Source organism: Abramis brama, assembly GCF_963993115.1.
Source record: "Abramis brama genome assembly, chromosome: 5".
Classification (NCBI taxonomy): Eukaryota; Metazoa; Chordata; class Actinopteri; order Cypriniformes; family Leuciscidae; genus Abramis; species Abramis brama.
Genome location: NC_139967.1, coordinates 29,529,006 through 29,542,193, shown reverse-complemented (window position 1 = coordinate 29,542,193; position 13,188 = coordinate 29,529,006).

The window sequence follows — 13,188 nt, the reverse complement described above, 5'->3', positions numbered from 1 at the left end:
ATAGCCACAGAGCTCTTCGCGCCGCCAAGCAGGTGGCCCACAATTGAGATTAGGCCCACTCCTTACTCTGAGAAATAAATTATAAGCTTGCTTTATTAGGCTTGAGTAGCATGCTGTTTGGCTCCCTGATAATATTTTAGTAGTAGAGCTGGAAAGATGTTTAAGATGACTAAACTGCCATTCACATAACCTCTCTCCTGGCCTCATGGGATAGTAAAGTGTCCATCGAACACACACTTCAGAATCTTGCCGGAAGTAGTAGGTCATGCTGGTACTTTTTGACTCATGTCTTTCATGAGTACTGTGAACTGGGATGGACTTCTTTTGTCACATATGTTGTAAAAGATATTAGCCTTTGCTGATACTGGAGAGACTATCGGTGAAATTAGAGACTGAGACTCTGCTCAGAAGGTGTGTGAAGGGGATGTATTTTATGAATTTCACTTTGTATTTTATGGATGGTTTGTACAATACACTAATTTTACACATGAAAGTGGCAGAACCATTTTTGTGTAATCTTCTGAGATATTGTGAGTTGTTACACTCAAGCAGGCACTGGTCAGCATGGCATAGTTGGTATTGATGTCCCCATAGCATCAGCTAACCCAGCATTGAGTTCACTCGAAAGGGAACGTCTAGGTTACATATGTAACCCAGGTTCCCTGAGAAGGGAACGAGACACTGCTCCACGTTTCCATGCTTCGGGCATGATTGCGCATCTTTCTTCATATGATGCAAATCTGATGATGTGTTCTCAGGCACCCTTCTTATACGCTGAGACACACCTTGCAATGGCTTGCACTGCATTGGCCTTGAATGCTGTATTGTTGTTGTTTTGTTGTTTGTTATCTCTGTGTGCTATTTGAAGTGCACTTATGTGAATGTTCTTTAATCAAGTCATGTAAATTGCCAGTTGTAATTTGTCAAATTTATATATATATAAAAAAAAAATCTAAACATGTTTTGACTTAGACTACTTCATGATTAAATTACTTAATGGCTGGACTTTATTTTCTGAATGTTAACATGCTAGCATACCTGTAAACTCTACTGTATCTCACACCCATCTCCCACCCCCATCCCATTTAGTTGTTTCTCCTGGGAAACTCCCGCAATTTGTATGCCCTACATTCGTGTTCATTAAACACTTGGCCATTTCAAATGTACTGCCTATTTCCTCTGCACTTCTAAAAACACACGTATCCTGTCTGAGAAGGATAAAAAACACCTGCTATGTTAAATAGCCAATCACACAGCAGGAAGCAGAACAAAATGAGAGAGACCACTGATATAATTAATTTAATTTTCTTTTTGAATACCCACAAAAACTTCGACATGAAAAGTGCATGCAGATTGTTTTTGTGGGAACATATTTTTTTCCCCAATGTAGATTTCTTTGAAACGTTTCATCACAAAACGGACTGTAGTAAAGTTTAAAGTGGCAAAACAAACAAAATGATGAACAGAAAACAGCTTTGTTGACTCATAAAATGCAACCCTGACCCTGTAAAATTGCTCTCTGGAGCACTTTATTATTGAAGCTTCAAGGAGAGTTCCTGTGAATGTCAAGAGTATCAATATGGCAAATTCAGTAATTGACTTTACTGTCTCAGGTCAGGAAAAGAATGCCATTTGTCAACATGATGACATTTGCAGAGAATATTTCTCTCTCCATATCTCTCCCTCTCCAGCTACTGAATATGGCTTGCATTCAAATGATCTTTTTTAAAGAGGCCAAAGCTTGCATGATGATTTCCAAATAAGTGTTTTTAAGTTAAAAATAAATACCGGTAGTTGTCTGTCTCCATGGAGATGATGAACAGAAAGATGGAAAAAAAAATAAAGGAAATGTCCTGCACACAAATAATCATAATAATAATAAATACATTGCATTAATATAAATATTGCATCTAAACTAATTCTGAAACAATGAGTACATTTATACATATTTTACAACCAATGGAAGTTTTTCTTTTCTGATCCTTTTGTTTCTTAAACCTGGCAATATACGCTTAAACAATATAGGCCAACACTATAAATACAAGACAAATGTTATCTGTGGGAGCAGCAGACAGATCTCTGTGCATATGCAAAATAACCCCTGGGGGTTTCTTATTCACACATTCAGCGTGATCACTGAGATGGGATATATCATTTTGAGTGATGTGCTTGTACCTTGTGTGTTGCACACTAAGATATCTCTGGACCTTGCTGATAATTCCCTCCACATCCATCTCCGATGACAGCCTACGTGATGTTTACAGATGAGATTATAGTAATGTAGTCCTAGAGTTTTGGTGAAAGTAGAACTGCATGATAAATAATCATACATTTGAAATGTGTTGGTGCGGGTGCATAGTGTACTGCTTTTCATATTGCTTCATATTTTCATTTTACTGTGAGAACAAAAGCATTTATGAACAGAAAAAGTAAGAAGCACAAATACCCAGACAATTATATTATATAATGACCTCGTCTTTTCTAGGAGCCATTGACAGAATCAGGCAGAATTTGTTCCAAGAATTGTAGCAAGGGAAATATTAATAATTTATCATAACTTGTTATTATTAATTATTAATATTTGGATCAGTTATAACAGAATTAACTTGATGTTGCAAAATGAATACCCCAGTCAACTAACCTGTTCATCCAGCGATTAATTATTAGTGATATTACTGTAATTATTTATTAATTTTAAGAAATGTTACTCAGAGCATGTAGTAAAAATCTGCATGATTAGGGACTCCAGTTTATGAGCATGAAACACAGACAACTTTACGTGTGACATGAACAAGACTTTATTAACTAGACTAAACACTTAAACTACTCTAACATACACACACATACATGCATACAGTTTAGCAATGGAAAGAGAGCTGAAGCAGAATACAGGAAAAAAAGTTGTAGCATTGTTTGAAATTCAGCAGATCAACAGCCTTGAGCAAACCATCAGTTTTAGTTCTAACATACCCTTCTTTAAAAGGGGTAGGGATGCTTAATGTATCAAATAATGAGACTAATATTGATGCTTGCATGTCTTGCTCATTTGAATAAAAATGTCCTGAAGCAATTTGTTGAGGCTCCAGTTGATCTTTGCTGATGTTGTCTTGATGACAGAGAACCAGTGGGAGTCAGAGGATCTTTGGTGAATGGAAAGACAAGGCCGCAGCCTGGCACACACTTAGGGTTCCTTAAATGTCTCCTATAGCTCAGCATCATCTTTACATCAGGATTTCTCAGAAAACGGATACAAGCGTGATCTTGTGATCAGTTATTTTTTTAAAGTGTGAAGATGTCACACCCTCAGGATTTAAGTGAGCCAATAAGAGGTTGTTCCCTTTGGAGGGAAATTTTACGATCCTTTGTGCTCTAGCAGGGCATTTGAATATGTAATTTGATTGGGTGTTTAAAGGTACACTGTGTAGGAATTTATCCCATCTAGTGAAATTGTATTTTGCATTCAAATGAATAGTGCTCTCTAGCGCCTCACTTTTTCAAATGCGTGCTGTAACTACGGTAGCCGTTATGTACCAAGAAGCTATGACAACATGTCTTCCAATAGCACTTCATCGAGTTTAACTATACATGTTCTACTGTTATGCTGCCTATATAATGAATTGCACAACCAAGCAAAGAAAAAAAGCTTGTAATTTAGCCGTAACATTAACTTACCTGTTGAGAAGAAAGCAGGCAACTTCAGCGTCCCTTTCAAAGTCTTTCTCCTTCATTAGCTCTTTCCACCTGGGAAAAGCTATCCTGATGTTTACCCTCGTTTTTTTAATTCGCTGGTCACGTTTCCTTTTAAAAAAAAATGTTGTTGCTTTTTTGGCGACGAGGATTCCTTCTTATGTGGCTCGGCATAAGTATGATCCTGCATTATGAAGTACCATGCAGTGCAGCCTTTCAAATTTTTGGACTTACCCATCCAATGTAAATAAAGATAAGAAATTCTTAGCTTATGAGGATAAGTCAGATCATTGGCAGAGGTAATTTTACACCAATGAGGACATATTTATGAATAAAGACATTGATTTTAGCTAATAAAATACTTAAAAAACTACACAGTGTAACTTTAAGATAAGAACCTTCAAGATTCTTATAATACTAATAGCAAAATGTAATGTAAATTAACAAATGGAGTTCATAGAGACCAAACATGCCACACATGTGATTTTGGTTAACCATAGTATACAAGTCTGAAACATTAATCCAAAAGAGTTTAAAAGAGAGAATGAATACATAGGCCAAACCCCATAAAAGGAAAATCATGAGATGGGAAAATTGGATACATGTTTATACACAAGGGGGATTATATATAGAATATAGGATTAAAAAAGTTTTTATTTGTCCTTCTCAGCAAGAATTAAGTGAGAGTCACAACTTTATGCAAATTCCTTCTGGTCATAAACCTTATCGGTCTTCATGTGTCCTGTAACTAGTGTCCTGCCTGTGTGTTAGCTTCATTTGGGATGTCAGTTGCAGTTTTCAGAGGATGGGTCACAGACCTTTGTTGGGAGAGTGAGTTTGCTGGATTATTCATTAAATATAATGCATAATTTGTGTGTTTTTGAAAGTCCATGAATACTAAAACAAACTAAACATAACTGTGACACTAATGTGAAAGCAATATTAAATCTTTCTGCAGACTAAACGAGGTATTGACCAATATACTCGTCATGGTGCCAAGATTGGTGTGCCATGAGGATGAGATGGATGCAATTATTATGTAATGGGAAAACTAGACCTATTTGAAATGGGAAATTACAGGATAATATCAGAATCATATTTGATGGTGTTCTTCAGTAAGGGACATGAACATGCATCTGAACTATCTTCAGCAGCGATAGAAAATATTTTGTACAGAAGACACATTACTCATACTTCCATTAATGAGCATTCTGATGTTCGTTGACATTTAGCAGTTGCTTTTTATCCGAAGCAACTTAAATTACATTGTATAGACAATCCCCTTTGGAGTAACCTGAACTTAAGTTCCATGCTCAAGGGCAAAATGGGATATAATAGGAGCTGCACTTTTAGTCATTCATTAGCATCATGTCATTCAACCTAAAACAGACCATTTTGAAAATCTCTTCTGAACATCTATGCTAACATATGTTATGTATTTATTTAAATACGTTTCTGGGTCACGCACATCTTTGTTTGTACAATATAATACAATTACTTGAGCTTTCACCTCATAAATGAATGACATTTTAACTCACTGAGTTAGCAGTGCAAGTTCATTTCAAGCATGACGTTAAATTACTGTCCTTGATGTTAGAGGTTAAAAGGGGTATAATTACAGTAGCCTAATAAAAAGGAGAAAGTGCTGTGACAGTATTAGAGCAGATTTCACATTATTCACCAAGGACACACAATCTCATTTGTCAATGTCTAAGTCTTTGCAAAATTTCCAAAAGCTCCCTCCATGATTGTCCATTTACTTAGATGCAAGGCACCATAAATATACTATGTATCTTCAGTCATCTACAGATGTTCATGTCTGAACTGATAACTGATTCAATGATAGAGGGCAAGCTAGGTCTGATCTAGAAGAACTGATCCAATTAAAAAGATTAATTTAGGTGGACAGATTGAGAAGATAAAACAATAAAACTGGCACAAGCAGAGATTCAGAAAAGATCTCTCTCTCTCTCTCTCTCTCTCTCTCTCAACGACATGCATGCCGCTCCGTGCTCTCTTTGGAACCAATTAAAATCACATAATATAAAAAAAAGATACTGAATGTGGCATCTGTGAGTGCAGCACATTGTAAAATGAATGATGAGGTTTTGTATTTACATACTGTGAACCAATGGCATCATGAAAGAATTGCATCTGTCAGCCTGCCCAAGGACATCCAAGTGGTTTTAATGATACTGTAGGAAAAAATCATGAGGCATAAAATGTAAAGTCAAAAACACATCAAGTCTAATATTATGATAATCAAGCTCTGCAAACAAAGTCCCGCTGTATGTCCAAAATTCATATTGTTTGTGCATTCATTACTTTCGCTGTGCAAATGCAAATACTAAAAATCCCATTTCAACTACATAATATGACAGAAATAAGAACCAGGTATTTAAAACAACTGTGAATATTCAAGGCAAGAAGGTCCCGGTTTAAGACCTGCCTGAGTCAGGAGGCCTTTATGGAATTTCCTCTGGATGCCCCGGGTTCCACCCCAATCCAAATACATGCATAGGTGAATTGGAGACATTAAATTGTCTGTTGGTGTGAGTGTAAATGTGTTCATGCCTGTGACAGACTGGCGATCCATCCAGGGTCTTTCCCTTTCTATGGCCTGATTCATGTGGCTCCAGCATTCATATGACCTTACATAGAACAAGACATTTTTAAAAATGCATGGACAACGTTTTTACACACAGATGATTACTTTTTTTCATCAAACAGTTTTGTGTGAATGACTAGCGTTTGTTCTTTGTTTAAAACAGATGCAACAAGTGGATTATACAATTATCTTTTAATGAAAGCTCCTGGGAGATCTGAGAAACCAAAGAATTTTCAGAAGTCACGTTGATGCATCTGCTACATTTTCAAACCTTCTGGATGTGAAGGCAAAATCACTGAGCTCAAAGCTCATAAAAAAGATATTGATATCACTCTGCATCCATGCACTGACATAAGCCTCAGGCATCGAAGCAGAGGGAGTCCTGCTGTGACAGACAAAAAAAGAATAGGTCAAGTGCAGAGGTGTTATCCTGGTCCCTGTGATTCCTCTCTGAATCCTGCTCTGCATTCAGCATGCTCGCATGCCCTCATTTTCCATATCACAGCCAATCCATTATCAGCTTCCTCGATGCCCACTCTGTTATTCCACCCGTACTGTTCGTAAAGGGAATTCTCCAATCTAAACCTCATTCTAAGTAGGTGTAATTAAAAGGCTTTCATGGTAATATTCCCTGCTTAGGACCCTGTTTGGATTGTCCCTCCAGCTGCAGGGAAGTCCAGCTCGCACTTTCCAGCTAGAACTCATTATAAGGCCCCATTTTCGGCAGCCAAAGGCTGACTGGAAGTACATCACAGTAGATGAACTGAAGGCTAATTTTATACAAGTGGAGTTTGGAGACCTAAACTTGTAATACTCAAATGAGCTCCCACGCTTCAAAACACATGATGACAGCTTTAAAAAATAAGAGGCTCCAAAATAAAGAATATTTCATGTTTCTTAGGATGATGATGCTTAGGGTAACAACTAAAAATATGGTGGCTCAGCTCGGCTTTAAAAACACAATAAGCATTCAGAAGAATATCAATTTAGTGTAAAAAGCCCTTTTGGATTCAACAGTGTAATATGCAGCGCGAGACCAGATAACCACTTCCCAGGGACTCAAAACAATTTGAACACAGGCTTAAAACTACTCTAAACTGTTACCTTGTCTCCAAAGAAGAACTATATCTGGCATTTTATTTGACAGAGATCACAACAAAGGAATATAAATGTGCAATGAGCCTGCATCTCACATCAGAGACCACTCAGCCTACCTCCCACTTCCCATTCGCCTTCCTCTAATCTCTCACATCAAAGTTTAATGCCTAACATTTCCAGGGCCTCTGAAGTTTTATAAAACAGATCCTGTCAAGTCCTCTAATCCGTGTGTGTGGGGGGGGGGGGGGAGACAGTCATGTGAAAGTGATTTGAGAACATTTTAAATAGCAGCAGTTAATGAAATATTCTCAAAGATGAAATGTGAAGAGACATTTTTTTTATAGATATTATTTACTTCTCAGTAAAGTTTTTTTATTTATTTTTACTAATATTATTTGAATGGAGTACAAAAAAATCAATCAGTCAGTCGCTCAAAAAAATATCTTTTTGCAGATAAAATAAAAATTCAGCCATCAGAAGATTAAGAAAGCTTTGTATTATAAACTGTTCTTGCGTGATCGATAAATTGTGTGGTCCGCGTACTGTAGGAAATAAAAGAGAGTTAGACTTTGTGAGATAAACTTTGTTCTTTTGAGTGGGTCCTCATCAAGGTCTTTTCAACTCTTTTAGTGTGTTTGTCTCTGTCTTTAAATCATGTTGCAAACTTTTTCTGATTGTCTCATGTCTTCATCTCCAGCCAATTCGCCGCAGTGCCAGATTCATTCATCTGTCATTTGTGTCAGACATAAAGAAAAGCATCTACACACAAATCCCTTTCTGAATAGAAACCATTGAAATCAGCCGAGTTGAGCCTCTCTCAATGAGCAATCAACGCCATTTGAGCTCCTACTGAGAACTCTAATTACGATCTATCATAATTTAAATGATTTAGAACCCTGCCATGTGCACTTCAATCTAAAAACGAGAAAACGGAGCATCGTGGTGATGGGAAGTGTGTGCTGCCGTCATTTTATTGTGTTTAGTGCTAAGCTGACACTTAATGTAAAGATCCCCTTTCCTTTCTGTATGCATGTAGACGTGACATCAGCTGTGCAATTGGGAATTATTCATTACCTTCGGCTCTCTGCTGCACAGAATGCTAATGTTACAAGATGGTGGTAGCATTATTTAATTTTCAGCAGTTATGTGCCTTGTAGGTCAGAAGGGCTGGGAATGTCTTTATATCTAACTTGAGGTGTCTGAGCTGTGATTGTAACTTGGTAGCTTGATGTGCTATGCGTGAGAGAGAGAAAAGAGAGAGGTAGAAGAGCCAGATGTGGATGAGGGGAAGAAGGAAAGGTGAGAGAAATGGTGGTTTGCAGTCTCTCCCTGTGATTTCCTATCAAACCAGTTCCCTCCAAAAATCTGTCTTATACATGCCCAGTTGGAAGTAATCTAGCGTCCAAACAATATGACGTTAGCTAACCTAACTGCATTCCATGGCAGACCTCCATGTTTGTCTGGACTGATCTCATCTTACGCTGACAGCCAAATATGACATCTGTCCTTCGCAGCTGTGATGAATTCATACTCATTTGCGAGAGCTATTTCTTGGCCCTTGTCATCCAGAATCGATGAGCAAACCTGGCTGATACCCCCATGCAAACAACCATCTGATACATATCTACCCCTGCTTAAGTCCCACACAAATGTATGATACTGTCCACTGACAAGGTGTTGATCTGAAGTGTGGAGACTTTCAGCTCTTTTTTTGTGGTATTTTAATGAGAAGCTTGAAGTAGTTTGATGTCCGAAGAAAAGGTGGGAATATTTGGTGGTATTAAATCTTAGTGGGACTCTAGTTGATAGCTGTAATGAGGCAGCTGAATGTTGGTCTACTGCTGGGTTAATAATTGTACTCACTGCTGTGCTTATTGAGTTTTATTGGCTGCCTATATTGTCTTGAAGGAACATTCACATAATACCCTACAGTGATCTGTAATCTGATTGAGGAGATAAATACTGCAGAGATGTTAAAAATGGTCAGTGTTCCAAGAATCACTCAAAGAATGGCAAAACAGTATGCTAAAAAGTAAGTAAGGGGTAATAGATGTGCAGTATTCCTATATAAAATGGATATTCACCAATTAAACAAATATGAAGACATGAAATAACTGTTGATTTGTGAAATGCATAAATATTTTATAATTATGACCGGTCATATAGGGATTGTCAAAGTTTTTTTTCTTTTTTTTTTCCGTCATCTACTGAATTTTTCGTCAACGATACCAGGGACACCGAAACACCGGGGAACATGAAATTTGGTGGGCATGTAGCCCCACTAGACTTTTACAGAAAAAATTCGTTTGGTCCCCGGGGTCCACTCCCCCCCCGCGCTGGGCCCCCCAAACCCAAAAAATGCAGTTTTTCCTAAATAACTACCTGAACCGTGGCACCGAGGATGAAGAAATTTTTATGGTATGTTGGTCTTAAGGGCCCACATCAACCTAGCCCATAATCGATTTTCAAAGTTTTTTTGTTTTTTTTTCCCGTCATCTACTGAATTTTTTCGTCAACGATACCAGGGACACCGAAACACCGGGGAACATGAAATTTGGTGGGCATGTAGCCCCACTAGACTTTTACGGAAAAATTTCGTTTGGTCCCCGGGGGCCACTCCCCCCCCGCGCTGGGCCCCCCCAAACCCAAAAAATGCAGTTTTTCCTAAATAACTACCTGAACCGCGGCACCGAGGATGAAGAAATTTTTATGGTATGTTGGTCTTAAGGGCCCACATCAACCTAGCCCATAATCAGTCATTTGTGATTTGCGCCCCTCCCATAAAAAATGAAAATGCAATATTATTCTGCTTTAATCGCCCCTATCTTCAGTTGATATGTTCAGAACTGCACCATATTTCATGTGTATGATTAACTTGACATCCTCTGGGGGTATGCCAAGTTTCGTAGAATTTCATCCATGGGGGGGTATAAAATAAATTCATTTATGTGCACATTTAGTGACTGTACACTCATCGGCCTGTAGATGGTGGTGTTGAGCGAAGGGTTGCTGGTTTAGAATGATACTGTCACTAAGGTTGCCAACTGTCCCGAATTAGGCGGGACGTCCCGCATTTTGGGCCTAATTTATTTGTCCCTTGCGTGACCTCCCGTGTCCCGTTTTTTGACAAGCTGATAAACCACTGACTGATACAACAGCAACAGCAGCAGTGCTGACCACGACACTTGAGAATGATCACCGACACCTGTCATCATCCAATCACAGCTTTTTTTAATCACTGTTTTGAGACAAATCATTGTTTGATTTGCGAACATCCTCTGCCGTCTGGTCGCTTCCGCTTCAAGCCGGACTCGTCTCGCGCTAACGGTAATTTCCTTTCACTGTCCACGTTTTGATTTCGGCTAATCAATTTTGGCGAATGCAAACAACGTGATTATTGTTCATGAGTCTAACATCCAGCCACGCAAGAAAACATGTAATCTACCTGAGGGAATAATATGCTCAAAAAACATTTCTGATTATTATTAATGTTTTAAAGCTTTTAGAAAGTACATAGAAAGCTTTTGTAACATTATCTTAACTGTCACTTTTGATTAATGTAATGCATCCTTGCTGAATAAAAGTAGGCAATTACTTTCTTTATTTTTTTTCCCAAAAAATAATCTTACTAACCCCAAACTTTTGAACTGTAAGCCTAGTGTATAATGTTAAAAAAGCTTTCTATTTTAGATAAATGCTGTTATTTTGAACTATGGTTTGTTTGTAATGTGACTTTTTTCATGTATGACATTAAAATTATTTTTAGAATTAAATACATAAATAGGTTAAGCAATAATGTGTTTATGTCTGATAACCTTTTAAACACAAACTTAACTGCAGACACTGAAATGACGTACACTGTGTGATACAGTACAAATATTTTGAGTGTCCCTCATTTTCCTATAAATAACCACGATTGTCCCGCATTTTCCTTTTCTGAAGTTGGCAACCCTAACTGTCACACACACACATGCAGGAATACAAACAAACGCAAGCATGCACACACACTGACATCCACACGCACAGACACACACCCATACACACACACATACAAATCCACATGCACAGACACACACACAAACACACATGCGCACAGACATGTACGCACGCATACATACACGCACAGACACACACACACATACACAAACACACACATACACACACACACAGACAGACATGCACATACTACTACTTTTTTTAGGTATATACATAAACACGCAATACAGCCAAATTGCTCCACGTCATTTATTTTTGTGGAAAGCCAGTGCAGGCCTGAGCGGCGGTCATATTTTGTACCGCCATGCGGTACATCTAGTTTACCTCCATATTACCTTAAAGCTTCCACTAAGTAAAATCAAATTGTCCACTGCAATGTGTGAAACAGTCTGCCTAACTGAAAAAAATATAATGGTTATATTAATCCTAAAGTCCTCTCATGTCATCGTTTTTTTTCCACCACTGTGTCCCCTTTGGGGCTCCGTAGAAATACAGCTTTACCTTGGAAGCCTTTAAAAAAAATAAAAAAATAAAAAGTCAATTATGGCATAAAAGTAATAGTAAGTAGTTTATTGAAACCTCAATTTTGACTTTTTATGTCATAATTATGACCTTTATGTTTTAAAAAATATATATATGTGGGGGGAAAAGGCTTCCATACATTTGCAACGGCGATAGTCATAAATATTGACAACATATCAACAATAACAGAAAAATAAAATAAATGGAACAATAAATATTATGTTATAAGAAATATAATTAAATATAATGTCATTCTCTGTAATAATGTATTTGTTCCCAACATCCATTTTGGAGAATAAAAAAAATAAAAAAATAAGGAGCCATAAAGACCAAGGGAAATATACTTGGATAATTGGCAGGATGTGGTGATGGTGACACTAGGAGCGCATTCCATTTCGGTGATGAGTCTACTAGAAAAAGCGAGAGACAAAGATAGAGAAGGGATAAAGAGCTCATCTCTATTTGTTGGCTTCTCATTCACTGGAGGCCATGATAATATCTTTGTATTTAATAATGGTTTAATTAAAGTAGTGCTCAAATGGCCTTGCATAGAAATAAGGTTTCAGCAAATTATTCAATGTCATTTCATTGGCATACAAGTTCATGATTTATAGCACCTATCTCCTTGGTTACATACACTTTGAATCAGAAATGCCTTCACATCTCGTCTTCAAAGAGGAAAACTATTTAAAAAATCTTGCAAACATCTGATTGCTAGGGGAGTTGTAATCTAATAAAAAGATTGTGTCAGTACAAGCAAAATCTAACATTGTAGCCTGTTTCTGACTGTTTGTATTCAGTGTTGATCTCTTCATTTACCGTATGCAGTAAATGCCAGTAAACATATTTAAATAAGAATGCAGTTCTTTCTATAAAACCATCACCCAGATCTATTGGCTTCATAATTGGATTATACTTCTTCCATAAATTACTCTTATTGGGCTGGAGTGCCAAACACCACTGCGCCAAAAAGGAAAGATGGGGCCTGCAAGTCTTGATATTGTAGTGAATTTTTCCTCTGTGTTCATGTTTGCATTCTTTGGTTGATAAGCAAACATGCATTCCTTCGATGTTTACTTAAAAAAAAAAAAAAAAAAAAAATTATATATATATATATATATATATATATATATATATATATATATATATATATATATATATATATATATATATATTTATTTCCATTCGATTATACAAAAGTGAAAGGTGATACAGAACATGAACACAGCCTGTAAGCACCTCTTAGGTTTCATTTGGGGATATAAAAAAATCCATTT